Source organism: Apodemus sylvaticus, chromosome 20 (genome assembly GCF_947179515.1).
Source record: "Apodemus sylvaticus chromosome 20, mApoSyl1.1, whole genome shotgun sequence".
NCBI lineage: Eukaryota > Metazoa > Chordata > Mammalia > Rodentia > Muridae > Apodemus > Apodemus sylvaticus.
This window is the reverse complement of record NC_067491.1, coordinates 47,823,367-47,836,677: the sequence shown is the minus strand read 5'-3', so window position 1 is coordinate 47,836,677 and position 13,311 is coordinate 47,823,367. Positions and strand designations below refer to the sequence as shown.

The 13,311-nt window shown below is 43.7% G+C and overlaps 1 protein-coding gene across 1 annotated transcript in view; it reads left to right on the top strand.

Moving 5' to 3' along the window:
- The window catches only part of Pah (phenylalanine hydroxylase), a 61,690-nt gene that overhangs the window by 16,111 nt on the left and 32,268 nt on the right, over positions 1-13,311 (top strand). The gene's annotated exons all lie outside the window — the stretch shown is intronic.

Below are 13,311 nucleotides of genomic sequence, written 5' to 3'. Positions count from 1 at the left end.
GCATATCATAGGTACATAGCTATCTCTTTCCCTCTTCTTCAGCGTAGCTGTTTCTTAAGCTCACTGAATATGTTTAAAAGACAAGATATTGTCTTAACCCAGAGTGATCTCAAGCTCATTAAGTTAAGCCAAGGTTGCTCTTGAACTTCTGATCTTTCTGCTGGTACTAAGATGAAACACCATGACAAAAAGCAATGTAGGGGAGAAAAGATTTATTTCAGCTTATCATTCCCTGTTACTGTCCATCATTGTGGAGGAAGTTAAAGGTGACAGAAGCATGGAGCAATTAGTTATATAGTATTCAGTCAAGAACAGAGAGAAAATAAGGGCATGCATGCCTAGTGGTTAGCTCAGTTTCTCTACTCTTGTACAAGCCAGGATCCAAACCTAGGGGCTGGTGCTGCCGACTTTTAGGATAGGTTTTTCCACATAAGTTAACCAGAATGATTGCTGGCCCAAAGACATGCCCACGGGCCAACTTCATCTAGACAATTCCTCAGTGAGACTCTTTCCCAATGTGAGTGAAGATGATAATTAACCATGGCATTCAGTATGGTTTCTAGATGAACACCAAGTGAAAACACGATGCTGTTATCTCTACCCCAACCAAAGAGCTTTCCCCAAATTCTTATAATATGCCAAGCCTGGATCCGGGATCACTTAGGTCCTTCATCCTGGTACTTTCATCGTCATCTTCCATCCATTTATCTTGCTCTTCCACCGAATCACTTGTCTCTTTTATTCACATCTATATCTGCAGAACGTAGCACAATATGTGGTGCCTAGTAACCATCGAGGAGGGAACAACCAATATAGGCATTGTTAACAAAACAAAACAAAACAAAACAAATCAAGACAAAACAACAACAACAACAACAAAAAAAAAAAACAGTGTTTCACCGGTCACTTATGGTAAGACTTATAGATAGATAGATAGATAGATGGATGGATGGATGGATGGATGGATGGATAGATAGATAGATAGATAGATAGATAGGTTTGGAGCTGGATCAGTTTGGGCTCAAATCTTTCCTTCAGTTCCTAACTTTGAAATCTCTTCTTTGTGTTTTCCTAGAGCTTTTTTTTTTATGAATAAGACCGTAGCATCCTGTCTAGCATATTATAGGGACTGGCTCAATGGCAATATAGGGTTGCTACGCTTAGGTGTAGCCTCTGAAGAATATGGGCAAGCAAGATGCTTGATTGCTTTTTATTTTAGGATGAAAGGTATATTCATATGAACTATTTTGAAGAGAATTCATTTTTAATTTTTAGAGAAAATTAAAAAATATGTACAGAGAATTTTTTTGTATTGTATTCCCCCTTGTTACCAATCTGCATTCATACAGCACATCTTTTAAAAAAATAATTGATGGGCCAGTAGTGATTGATTTATTACTAGGAAGTGAAGTCCAATGATCTTATTCAAAATCTGCTTTGTGTTGTAGAGTTTTATTGTTTTTAACCAATTTGTGGTGCTCTGTGTCTGCCGCCACTGTGGCATACAGTGTAGTAGCCATGTCGTAAATCTGTTTGTGCTGTCCACCCTCCTTCATACTGCCTTTCTCTTATTACAGTCTTATCATTTTGCCTTTTCCAGAAGCAACATTTTAGATGGGCTTCATTCACTTTTGACTTTATATATCATTTCATTTTTACTCTACAATAATATTCTAATGCATTAACTTAACCCCAGATTTCCCATTCACCTATTTTAATGGCATCTTGGTTGACTCCAATTTGGGATTATTACAGATGAGCATATTATAAACATTCATGTATAGGTGTTCAATGCATTTTTGCAGACACTTAAGAGCATGCTTTTTGAGACGAACCTAATTTCAATTAACTCCTTTTCTACCTCAGAATCTAGAGTAGCTTTCCCAAACACCAAATGCTTTGGGTCAAGAACACACTGTCACTGAATTGGGCTATAGGTACAGATACTAAGCATTAGTAAGATATAAGAAACAAGTCCTGGTGTTCTGCTGTACCAAAGTATGTATGACTCCAGGTAACAATAATGTGCTCTATTCAATAAAATAAAAAAATAGAAGAAACATTTTTAAACATTTGACCAAGTGACCAATGCTTGAGGGGGATAAGTATGATTGCTCCAATCTAAACATTACATAATTTACATGTGTATGAAAATATTACTTGGTACCATCTGAATTCCCCACCCACCCTTCCTCTCTTTGTTCAGGGTATCAAGCCTATATCCTGGAGCTTGATACAGAATCGGTACAGGTCTTAGGTGCCAATGAAAAGTTATTTATAAAAATTTTACATAAAGGAGTCCTTAAATAAGACAAGATGCACCTCACAGAACAGGCAACCGAAACATCTCCTGAAAGGCATCTCTAAAAATCTCTAAAGAAGTCTTCTCTATCCTTGCTTCTCATAGATATAGCTCTAGCAAGAAGCCCCATCTCTGGCGCGCCTTTGCCTGGAGTGGTCATATAGGCGCAGGTCTTGGGAGGGACCCTTGAGATTCCTCTTATTCAGATTTCTTTGTCTCTGCCATCTTCTTCCCAGACTGATAAGTGTCCTCTCCTGCTTTTTTAGGCCACCTGCTCCCAACAGGAACCTCAGGCCCTCTGGACAAAGAAAAGGCCTGCTGGGTCCAGGGGCAAACTCTGCCTCTGGTTGGAGCAGGTGGAGTCTGGGCCAGCTGGGCTCTGGAGTCTGAAATCAAAGCAATTGACAGGCAGGCAGGCAGGCAGGCGCCACTGGGAGAGCCAGGAAGATGTATGTAGGCCAGCTGGACAGCTGTAGCCTGAGCTGGAAGCTCCAAAAGGAGGTTCTTGGAGAGGATATAAAGAATTAATTAAGAGCTCAGTTTCTTGAGTCAAAACATAGCACACTTGGTGTGATTTTGGACAAACTAGTGAAGCTGACGATCTCAAACTGTATCCAGAGGAAGAAACAAGAGTTCCTGGCATTACAGGGCTAATGAGATCACATCGGCAGGCACTGGAAATAGAGCAGAGGTTGTTGAGGAGCTTCATAAATGGTCTATATTCTTGTCATTATTATCACTTATGCTAAAAGACACAACTACCAGAGTTCCAGCAATCCAGCTTGTACTGATACTTTATAGATTTCAAGAGCAGGAATATGATCTCGGAGGTCATGTGGTCCTACCGAGCACTGAATTTTACATAGTGCCAATAGAGATTGTGACTTGGCTTTAAGGCAGGGTAAAGTCTGTATAGTCATGGGCCGCAGTATGTTAAGAACCGACTGATCTATGTCAGATGCTGTGTTAGGAGCTGGAGAAAAAAAAAATAAAAATAAGTCAAGTGCTTGTTCCTAAGTAGCTCACAGTATGGCAAAGGGCACAAGACTGTTGTAGACACAGAAAAGGGACTGTTGCCCGAGGAAGACAAATGCTGTATCATGTAACTCTCAAGATGTAGCAGTGAGAAAGTAAAAAACAAAACAAAACAAAAACAAAACAAACAAACAAAAAACCTACTATTTTGCTACAGAGTATCTTGCAATCACTGCTGAGTTTTTTAGACAGTAAAAGTTGCTCAGATTTAATAATGCCTTAGGAGGCTGCTTGGCTAATCACCTCCTGGCTCAGACAGCAGGGTGCTAATGTTTGAAAAAAGTGTGGGTGTGCGATGGGGGTGGCAAGTTTATGTAGTAAAGAAGAAATAGCCAGCACTGTTTGACTTGTTTTGTGATATTATTGCTTTGTGGGCTCTACTTCGTTGGCAGCTGGTCATTCACCCATAGGGCTGTTCCCACCTGGGGCTGAACTTGTCTGTGACTCAACAGCTGCTACGGACATGGCAGATGCTGAGGTGACACCTGCTGAGACAGAGGGGGGTATCAGGACTCCAGCGGTAGATTTGCGCAAAGGAGTCTGGGTCCGGAAGTAGGGATTTTGAAAGAAAAGCAAGCATGGCTCTGTATAGTCGCACTTTTTCTGTCAGCCTCACTCGGGGAATGGCAAGAGGAAGAAAGCTTAGGAGTAGATCGGAACCTTTGATTCTTTCTCCGGACAAAATGCCCTTTTTAATGAGGGGCTCAGATCTCAGGGGCAAGTCTGACAGCAGGTTCAAGTGAGAGACCTGAACCCCTCAAATCAATTAAGCTAAACCACTTTGCACTCTGGTCTCTAAAGCATTCAAACAGCGGCATGGATGATGGAAAATGAAAGTTTCTCAGTTTCTTAATTGCTGATGTGCCCCACCCAAAACAGCTAGGGGGGAGGTTAATTATGGTGACAGGTTAAAGAAACCCCAACCTCCCCAAATGCCTCCGGGAGAAGCTGATGGGAACTTAATAGGATTTTAATCCAGAGAGCCTTTTGAATACTTAGTCTATTCTCCTGCCGCCTTCTCTCCTGATGACCTCAAATCCTTCTTCAACCCAACATGAAAGAGCATTAATATCGGCCATCGATCCATCTACTAATCCGTTTACTTTCCCTTTGAGATCTTCTGCATGACATTGCATTTAGTGGGGGGTAGAAAATACCTACATGGAGACAGACTGCAGCCAGGGGTAGCAGACACCAAGGCAGTGTCTTAGATAGTTAGAGGTTAGGGGCACAGCCTTTCAAGAGACTTTCCTCTTTGTAGATGCTTCTTAAAAGCAAATGGACACTCCTTAGACTTTCTCCAAATGGAGATTGGTTAACAAGATAGTGTGTGGAAACAGTAAACCCAGTTTCTCCTTACTTTGTATTATATTCCGTGAAAGATTGGCTGTTATCTGTCTGTCTATCTGTCTATCTATCTATCATTTATCTATCGTTCATCCATTCACCTGTTTTGCCTGTGTATATGCACAATAACACATGTTTATATATATATGTGTCATCTGTTTATCCTGTCTGTGTGTCTGTTTATTCTATCTATCTATCTATCTATCTATCTATCTATCTATCTATTAATCATCTACCCATTCACCTGCTTTCCCATCAGTCTACATATATACATAAGAATATATGTATGTATATATGTATATATCATCTATCTATACATCTATTTATCCACCCATTGTTACATTGTTAGTTTATCTATCTATCTATCTATCTATCTATCATCTATCATCTATATCTATCTATCTATCTATCTATCTATCTATCTATCTATCTATCTATCTATCTATCTATCTATCTATCCATCTCTATACTATTGCTTATTTATCTACCTAGCACAGAGTTAAGATTATTGATAGAAGACAAAAGAATCATTATTACACACATTTCTTCCCTCTTAGCTCAGTCCCCTATAGATTTCTCTTTTCTTCTTCAGGATTGCTGCTCTGCAGAGCCATCCTGAGTAAGACAGATGTTTTACATTCATTTAGGATTTTTGTGATCAGTGATAGGATCCCATAAAAGGCTCTGACCTGCCCCTCCCACGACTTGGAAAAGTGGCGCACATGTGTGCACGCCTATTTGCTTTTAAGACGAGAACACTTTTCAAAGGAGTCATGGTTCCTAAGAGTCTTTAGCAGAAAGCTGCTTAAGGCTGAGTGGTCCAGATGGTTGGAGTTTCTTTAGTCTCACCACCTGCATCTTTATTTTTTCTATTGCTTTATCTGTCTGTGTATTCTGTTTCTAAATGTCTCCTTCCCCTGTCAATTCAAACTTTCTCCCATACATTTGGCTTTGCCCTGTGTATGGCTTTTACAGCCATAACTGTAGCCACTCATGGTCCTGTAACCACAGGAGATTATGTATCTTTGGATTTGTGGAAATTCACAGTTGGGTCAGATGCTCCCTGGATGCATTGATATGGCTGTAAGCCCTGGAAGTTGGGGAGATGGCTCCTATATCTTCAGACTGCCACCATTAAGACAAGCTGACCCAATCTGGGAGAATCAATTCTGGGACTCTATGCAGAACCACATAATGCTATTGATATTCTGCTTGCTCTCCCAATATGTCAATAATTCATTAATTAGGGTTGACGTTACCCAACTTTCATGTGTGGGGTTTGGTGGTGGCCCTGCAAATAGGTTTCCATTCTAAGCCTTTGGGTGTGTGGCTGTGCCATTTGGCTATGTGTTTAATTGGGCATAGCTGGGACATGGGAGCCAGCAAGCTGGAGTTTCTCCTTCCCCTCTTGCTCTACTTTCCTTCCTTCTTCCATTCCTAATTCCTTCCCTCCATGTTTTCCTCCTTCCTTCCTCTTCCCCTTCCTACCAATTCTGACAACACTTGTTACCCAAATGATGTCTTTCCAGAGAGTATTTTGACCATATTTTACATCTTCGCATCATCTGATTCCCTTATCTCTGGTTCCTTACCATTTTATACATTGTATGACCCTTTCTTCTTAAAACCCCACCTATTGTGATTTGCTCCCCTTGACTACTGTTCTTCTTGAACTTGGGTTAACTTTCCCACTCTTTTCTCTTTTGTTCACATTTACCCTCTGACTTTACTTCATTCATGCCATTCAGGGTTAACAGTAGGAAAGCACATGTGGTACCCACTCTGGTGTGGAGTCATATCACGTGACATATGGCAATGATGGGGAAAAATGGTATCTCTAAGGAGAATCCTTTTGTGTGCACTGAACTCAGTCTTTGGTCCAATAGGTGAGAGGAGAGGAAGACCTGGGGTTAGAGAAGGCATTGCATGTATTACGTTTTACCTGATATAGGCAAGTTGACCATAACTCAAGTCATGAGTGACGTATCAGCTGATCTCAGATCATGTAAGCATTTAGAAGGCAGAACTGGATGTTTAGGGGATATAATGGGTAGCCTGCCACTCTAACACCTGTAAGAGACATGTAGTATCTTTGAGGCTAGAGAGAGAGATGGTTCATAGTTTAAAACATGTTTTACTCTTTATGAAGTTGGGAGTTGGGTGTCTGACACCCAAGTGGGGTTACTCATTAATTCTTGTAACTCCATCCCTAAGAGGCTCCATTGACCTGGTCTCTTCTGACTCCGGCACTCACACACCCGTGCTTCCCCCTGGTTAAAAATAAAATAAATCTTAAAAAATGGAGACACATGGCCCTTTGGAAGGGTCAGTGGGAGAGTAGCTGCAGTTTAGTCCCTACAGTTAAGGGCCCTACAGATTTTTATTTATTTATCATTTCAACGTTTCACTGAAATGTCTAGTCTTCACTTACATCTATGTCTGATTCTAAGAATTTGATTAGTAAATAGAGGCCGTGTGCTTTGCCCAGGTTCCCATCACTGCAGACACTGCTCTGTCCAGGATGCAAAGCTTATCCTACCAGCCAAGCTTGGACTCCTTTGCTCTTGCCAAGACCTTGCTGATGGATTTTCTTTCCCTAGAAACAGACATAGAAGTTCTCTCAAGGAAAAATAAGACCCTGGAGGTCTTCACCTGCAAGATCGGGTAGCCATGGCCTCTCCCTTTGCAATGGCTCCTGGAACTCACACAGTAGCTGCTTCAGTAGGAAGCTGGGGCCATGGCCTCGGAGGAGACACAGGGGAGCCTGGAGTTGGGCTGAGAATACCCTTCTGTTGTGGGTCTCTGTACTGGAGGATTTATTGCTCTTCCTGAGACAGGCTGGCCACCATCCTGGGTGCCTTGTTGACTCAGCCCCGGGGGCTGGTGAACATCTGATGGAAGATGAGAGTTAGACTAGGATCTGTCTGCCTTGAACGACTGTGGATTTAATGGACTCGCGCTGACCCACGAAGCAGGAAGTCGGCTCTTGGGAGCCTTTTCTTTGGGAGCACTCTGGAGCCAGCGGTCCCTTGACGTCTGGGTAGAACAGTTGACCCTGACTTAATGGGACCACAACGTGGGTGTCCGATGTCCAGGAGCCTGCTCTCCCGCAGGCTGCTTCCTTTGGAGCCAAATCAATATTTATTAATGATCTGCACCCCCTCCCGGGTGCCACTGGCTTCACAGAGAGCTTCTGTTGCTCCAGCAGGCTCAGTAATTCATTAACCCCAAGCCCAGGCCTGTGGAGGGGTTTGGGGAGCCTGACCCACCACTGGGGTATTTGGCAAGGTCATTAATGAGCTAATCTGATTTAAGTCTTTAAAATGAAGGCCCGGGGTCACGAGGGTCAGTGTCTATTCTCAGCATTGTGAGTGAGACCCCTGTGTGTGTGTGTGGGGTGAGGGGCTGCAGCCCTACTGAGGAGAAGAAAGTGTACAGAGAAGAAGGTGGGTTTTTCACTCACTGATATCCAGGAAAGACCAGATGGAAGACAGGAAGGAATTCTTCAAGGCCCTGTTGGGTCCTGATTTAGCTCATCAAAGAAAAAAGAAAAGGTAATTAGAACTTTTTGGCTGACAAATTGGTCAGGCCTACAGGCTGAGGGCACTAAAGCAGGCTTGGGCTCTGTCACCAGCAGCTTGAATCACCGTATTTACTTAGCCAGACAAGCACCTGTGGACTTTGTTATGAGGTTCAAACGCAATGGCTGGCAAGAGTGCCACCTGTTACAGGTTGACTGTTTCCCATACCAAAGAAGGAGACAGATGGCTGGCTTAATTTTCCCATAAATTTTACAGAGGAAAAGCCAGACTCTTGGGGGAGCAAGTAACTCAACTCAGATTCACTTATGCTTATAGATTATGCTTAGGAAGATATACTTGGGCACAGAGAGACCTGCTGGCTTCCTATCTTGGGTGTTCATCCTTTTGTGCATGGTGTCAGGGTAGATGTGTTTGGAGCTGAGTGCAAAAGGTGCTTTTTCTGGGCTCTATACTTTTAACTTGGGGGGGGGGTCCCCAGACTGCGTGTACTTCAGACTCTGAAGAGAAATGAAGTTATGTACCTCTGGCCACTCTTACCCCTGTACTGGGACCTTGTCTCCACTGGGTCTCTTTTCCCAAGACTCCTGCCTTATTCCAAGGTGATAGCCTGCAAACTTTTAATGGACCCAAGTCCTTCTATTCCATAGGACACAGGCTGCTGGCAAGGGCCTTGGAAGGGGGAGGGGAGGGGCAGGGGGAGGGGGAGGGCGAGGTGGTGGTGGTGTTGAATTCAGGTAGGCCTGGGCAGCTGCTGACAGTGAACTCTAATTCTTCCACCAGTTACCTTTTGGCTTCCTAACAGCAATAATAATAAGAAGAAGACAAAATACTTTAAAATCCCTTACTATGTTTTAAACACTGCTGTAAGACTTCTTTATGGGCTTATACAAAGGCTCATCATTTTTAATCTCTCTTGTGTGTACGTGTGCGTGTGGGTGTGCACACACAGTGTGCAGTGTGTACTTGTCCCAGCGTTTGAGTGTGGAGGTCAGAGGACAACCTCTGGTATTGGTCCCCTCCTCCTACTTTGAAGCAGTGCCTCTTTGTTTCCCCTTCTGTGTATTCTAGATCACCTGGCCCCTGAGCTACCAGTGTGTCTCTTGTCTCTGCCTCCCATTTTGCAGTAGGAGCCTAGTCATCTCCCCATCCCCACGGAGTTCATCTTGATCGGCACCAACTCTGAGAGACATATGATATTTATGTTCATTTTATCAGATGAGACGCTAGGAAACCACCGAGAGATTGAACAAACTGCATAAAGTCCAAAAGCTGTGAACGAGCAGAGAAATCTTCCAACACAAGCCTCTGTCAGGAGAGCCCCGTGCTTTTCATTTCTCCTGCCTGGCTTTGTATTCTGGACATTTCTGTATGATAATGGGGCTTGAAATTCACCAGAGGCCCCTGAACCCCATGCCCTTATAAAGAGGCCTCGGGGTCTCCCACACTCTCTTGACCAGTAGACCTCAATGCCTGGGGCCTACCAACCAGGCTGTTGAGTTGTTTATGCCTTGGACTCTTTGTCTTTGACTTGTTTATGATAATTTATTTAATTAAGTCATTTATTTTCTAAGACGAGGCCACATGAGACCAAATAGAATGCTTTTGCTCTGAGGGAGAGCTGGGAGTGGCTGTCTTTGTTGCCCTCTGGGGTTCAGTTGGGGGATAGCACAGCTCAGTCTGTGGGCTCATTCATGGAGGAGAGACGCTGTGGATGGGGACTGAAAATGTCGTGACTCTACTCCCAGAAGGAGTAAACACAGCTGCCCTGCTGATTGTGGTGGAAGCATCTTTTCCTGGGTCCTCTGGCCCGCTTCTCACAGCGTTCCACACGCCTCAGAACACAAAACTCACCCAGGACCTCAGCAAAAAGTAAACACAACATGCATGGCTTGTAGGGGGAAACTGAGGCAGAGTATTCAGAAGGGTGTTAATATCAGGCCTGGGGGGAGAAACAGTCCTTCACTCCAAACTCTGGTTCTCCTCTTCCTTTCATCACGGCCAGGATGATTAAATCTGTTATCATGGTAAACACGGACCGAGCACTGTCTGTGTGCTGACCACAGGGCTGAGATGCGTCCTGTCTGCTGTAGCATTCAATTCATCCAGCAGCAAACAAAGATGATTTGAATCTGTTTTGTGGATCCAGAAGACAAAGCACAACAGTGTACATAATTATATTACAAAGGAAGTGGCATGTTTATTAGTTTTCCTGGAAGTTTTACTCTGCTTTTTATGTGATGAAGAACCCATCTCTCTCTCTCTCTCTCTCTCTCTCTCTCTCTCTCTCTCTCTCTCTCTCTCTCCTTTCCTCCTCCCCTTCTTCCCTTCCACATTCTCCCCTCCTGTGTGTGTGTGTGCTCACGTGCGCGTGTGTGCACACATATGTTACAATATATGCAGTCAGGCTCATATAAAGATGTTATAGACAACAGTGGACCCCCATGTAGTGCTTAGTGATAGTGATGTATGATCTAGCATGATTATTGTCAAGACCACATAGGATGAAATTGTGCACTTCTCAGAATGTATTTGGTAAGCAATATGTGACTCTCTCCCTGTGTATGTGTGTGTGTTTACAATTGACCAATAATACTATTCATTATGAGCCATGACTTTTCAGAAAAAACATATATATTGACTCATTAAGTGCCTATTGTTCTTATGGAGGTATACCCTAGTAATTCCCCCGTTAACATTTAACAGAAAAAATATTGAGGCCCAGGAGGCTTCTCTCTTTTCTGGTCCCTTAGAGGGTAAGAACAGAGCAAGCCTGCCCTCTCTTGGGGCTCTTTGTCATCTCCAGACGTCTGTCCTCAGAAGACACAGGACAACAGTGAAGCAGGCAACAAACTTTGACTTCTCAGATCCCTTGGGCTCCAGCAGAGTAGGACTGAGTCACTAGCGTCTTGAGGAGCAGGAGGCATGGAGTTCCTTACATAGCAGTCTGTGACTCATGATGTGGATCAGAGAAAACTAGTGTGGGTAAGGGCATGGGAAAAGAAAATCTTTTACACTGTCAAATGTGCAGTACATTGGTTCAGTTTAATGGGGCCCAGTATGTCATGGCCCCTCATAGTAAATTAGAACAGCATATGACCCAGCTATACCACCTAAGGTTATACATTCAAAGAATATGAAATCAGTACCTTAAAAGCACACCGGAACTTCCTTGTTTACTGTGGAGAAATCTCCACAGATATATGAGTAGGTACAGAAAATGTCGTGTGTGTATGTGTGTGTGTATGTGTGTGTGTGTGAGTGAGTGTGTGTGTGTGAGTGTGTAAATTGAATCTCATTCAGCCACGGTAGGTGACTTTCTGTTTGCTGTAATATGAATGGGGGCCTTTGCTATGGAAAATGAGCTTATTATAGGAAAACAAATGCTTCAGACCTTTCTTACACAGGGAACCTAGAAAGTCAAACACAGGGGCAGAGAATGGCTCTTTCCAGGTGTTTGGGGGAGAGAAATGAAGAGAGATTGGTCAAATGGTACAAAGTTTAAGATGTATGGTAAATAAGCTCTGGAGATCTAACATGTAACATATAATAATAATAATACAGTGTATACTTAAAGTTGATGAAAAATATTTTGTGTCCTCAACACACACATATGCATGCACATGGACACACACACACATGCATGTACACAGATATAGACATGCACACACATACATACATGTACATATAGCTGCACACATACAGTGGTAGCTCTAAGAAGCAATGAATGAGTTCATTAACCTGTGGTAATGATTTCACGATACATATGTATATAAAATTATTATTGCTAAATACATACATATATGTGTTTCATTTGCTAACTATACCTCAACGAAGCTGGAGAATTTTTAAAAGAAATTCAGTAGCACACCGACGACTCCCATCTTCTGGCTCCGCCTTCTTCTTTGGGAACTTCTGGTGCTGATGTGTATTTGTGCTTTTGTTTTGTTTTGTTTTGTTTTGTATTGCTTGTTTTGTGCTGCTCCCCATAGAACATAATCACGACAGGGTAGCACTCAGTGTTGTCACCTCTCACGCCCAGGACCTGCAGTGCAGGGGCGCTCAGTGCATGCCAGGATGCTCCGTGCATGCCGGGATGCTCCATGCATGCCGTGATGCTCAGTGCATGCCGGGATGCTCAATGCATGCTGGGGCACTCCGGAGTCTTGAGTGTCCATGTTTGGAGGGCAGAGCCACGAGAAAGTGTGGCCAGTGCTTTTGCTGGCAGGAGCTACCTGACCTGCAAGTGACTCTCAGGCAGTGGAAACATGAGCTTTAAGCCCAAGGGGTCGTGGGCACTGGGAACTGAGGAGATGGGGCTGTTAATTGTGCTCTATGTAGGGGAGAGAGGCAGGACTCATTGTCCAGGCCAGGGCCATTCAGAGAGGCCCCTTGGTAGCAACACCTGAAGAGACAGTGAGGTCTCATGGGAGAGTTGGCCTCTTCTTGGCACTTGTGATCTTACTAGCAAACAGACACCGGTTTCAATGCTGATAGCAAGAGTTTCAATACGCCAGGGAAACACTGGACTCGAGGAGAAAGGGCAGCTTGGGGCAAAGCTTAGGGGACAGGGCTGGAAAGCAGGTCTCCTAGCTGCGGGTGTCCCTGCAAAGAGAAATGTTTCTTGTGAGGCAAGAAGGAAATCTAGCTCAATATGACCTAGTTAGCTGGTGTTGGTTCAGACTTCTAGATCTGATTCCGGTCCGTTTATAGTTTTAGGCATTTTAAGAACAGTAGTATTTTTGGAAAAGATTTTCTGGTACCATTTATCTTAATGCCACGTGTGCTGTGAAGCTTAAGGGAGCTTGAGAGCCTAGGGGAGAATCAGGTGTGGTCTCCATCACACCAGATGTACATGTGACGTCTCCCTGAGGGATGGTTTCTCTTCAGCGAGAAACAGTGCTGAAGCTAAAGAGGTCTTGAGAGGAAGGGTCTGGGATAAATGTAACAGTCTGAGGGACTGGGGTGTGGCCTGGCCCTAGAGACAGCACAGATCACCAGGCTGCTAACTGCATCCACTCCCAGCCCTCTGGGTAGGAAACAGGTATACACATCCCTTTCATTGAAGAGGTACGCCTCCACGTGTAA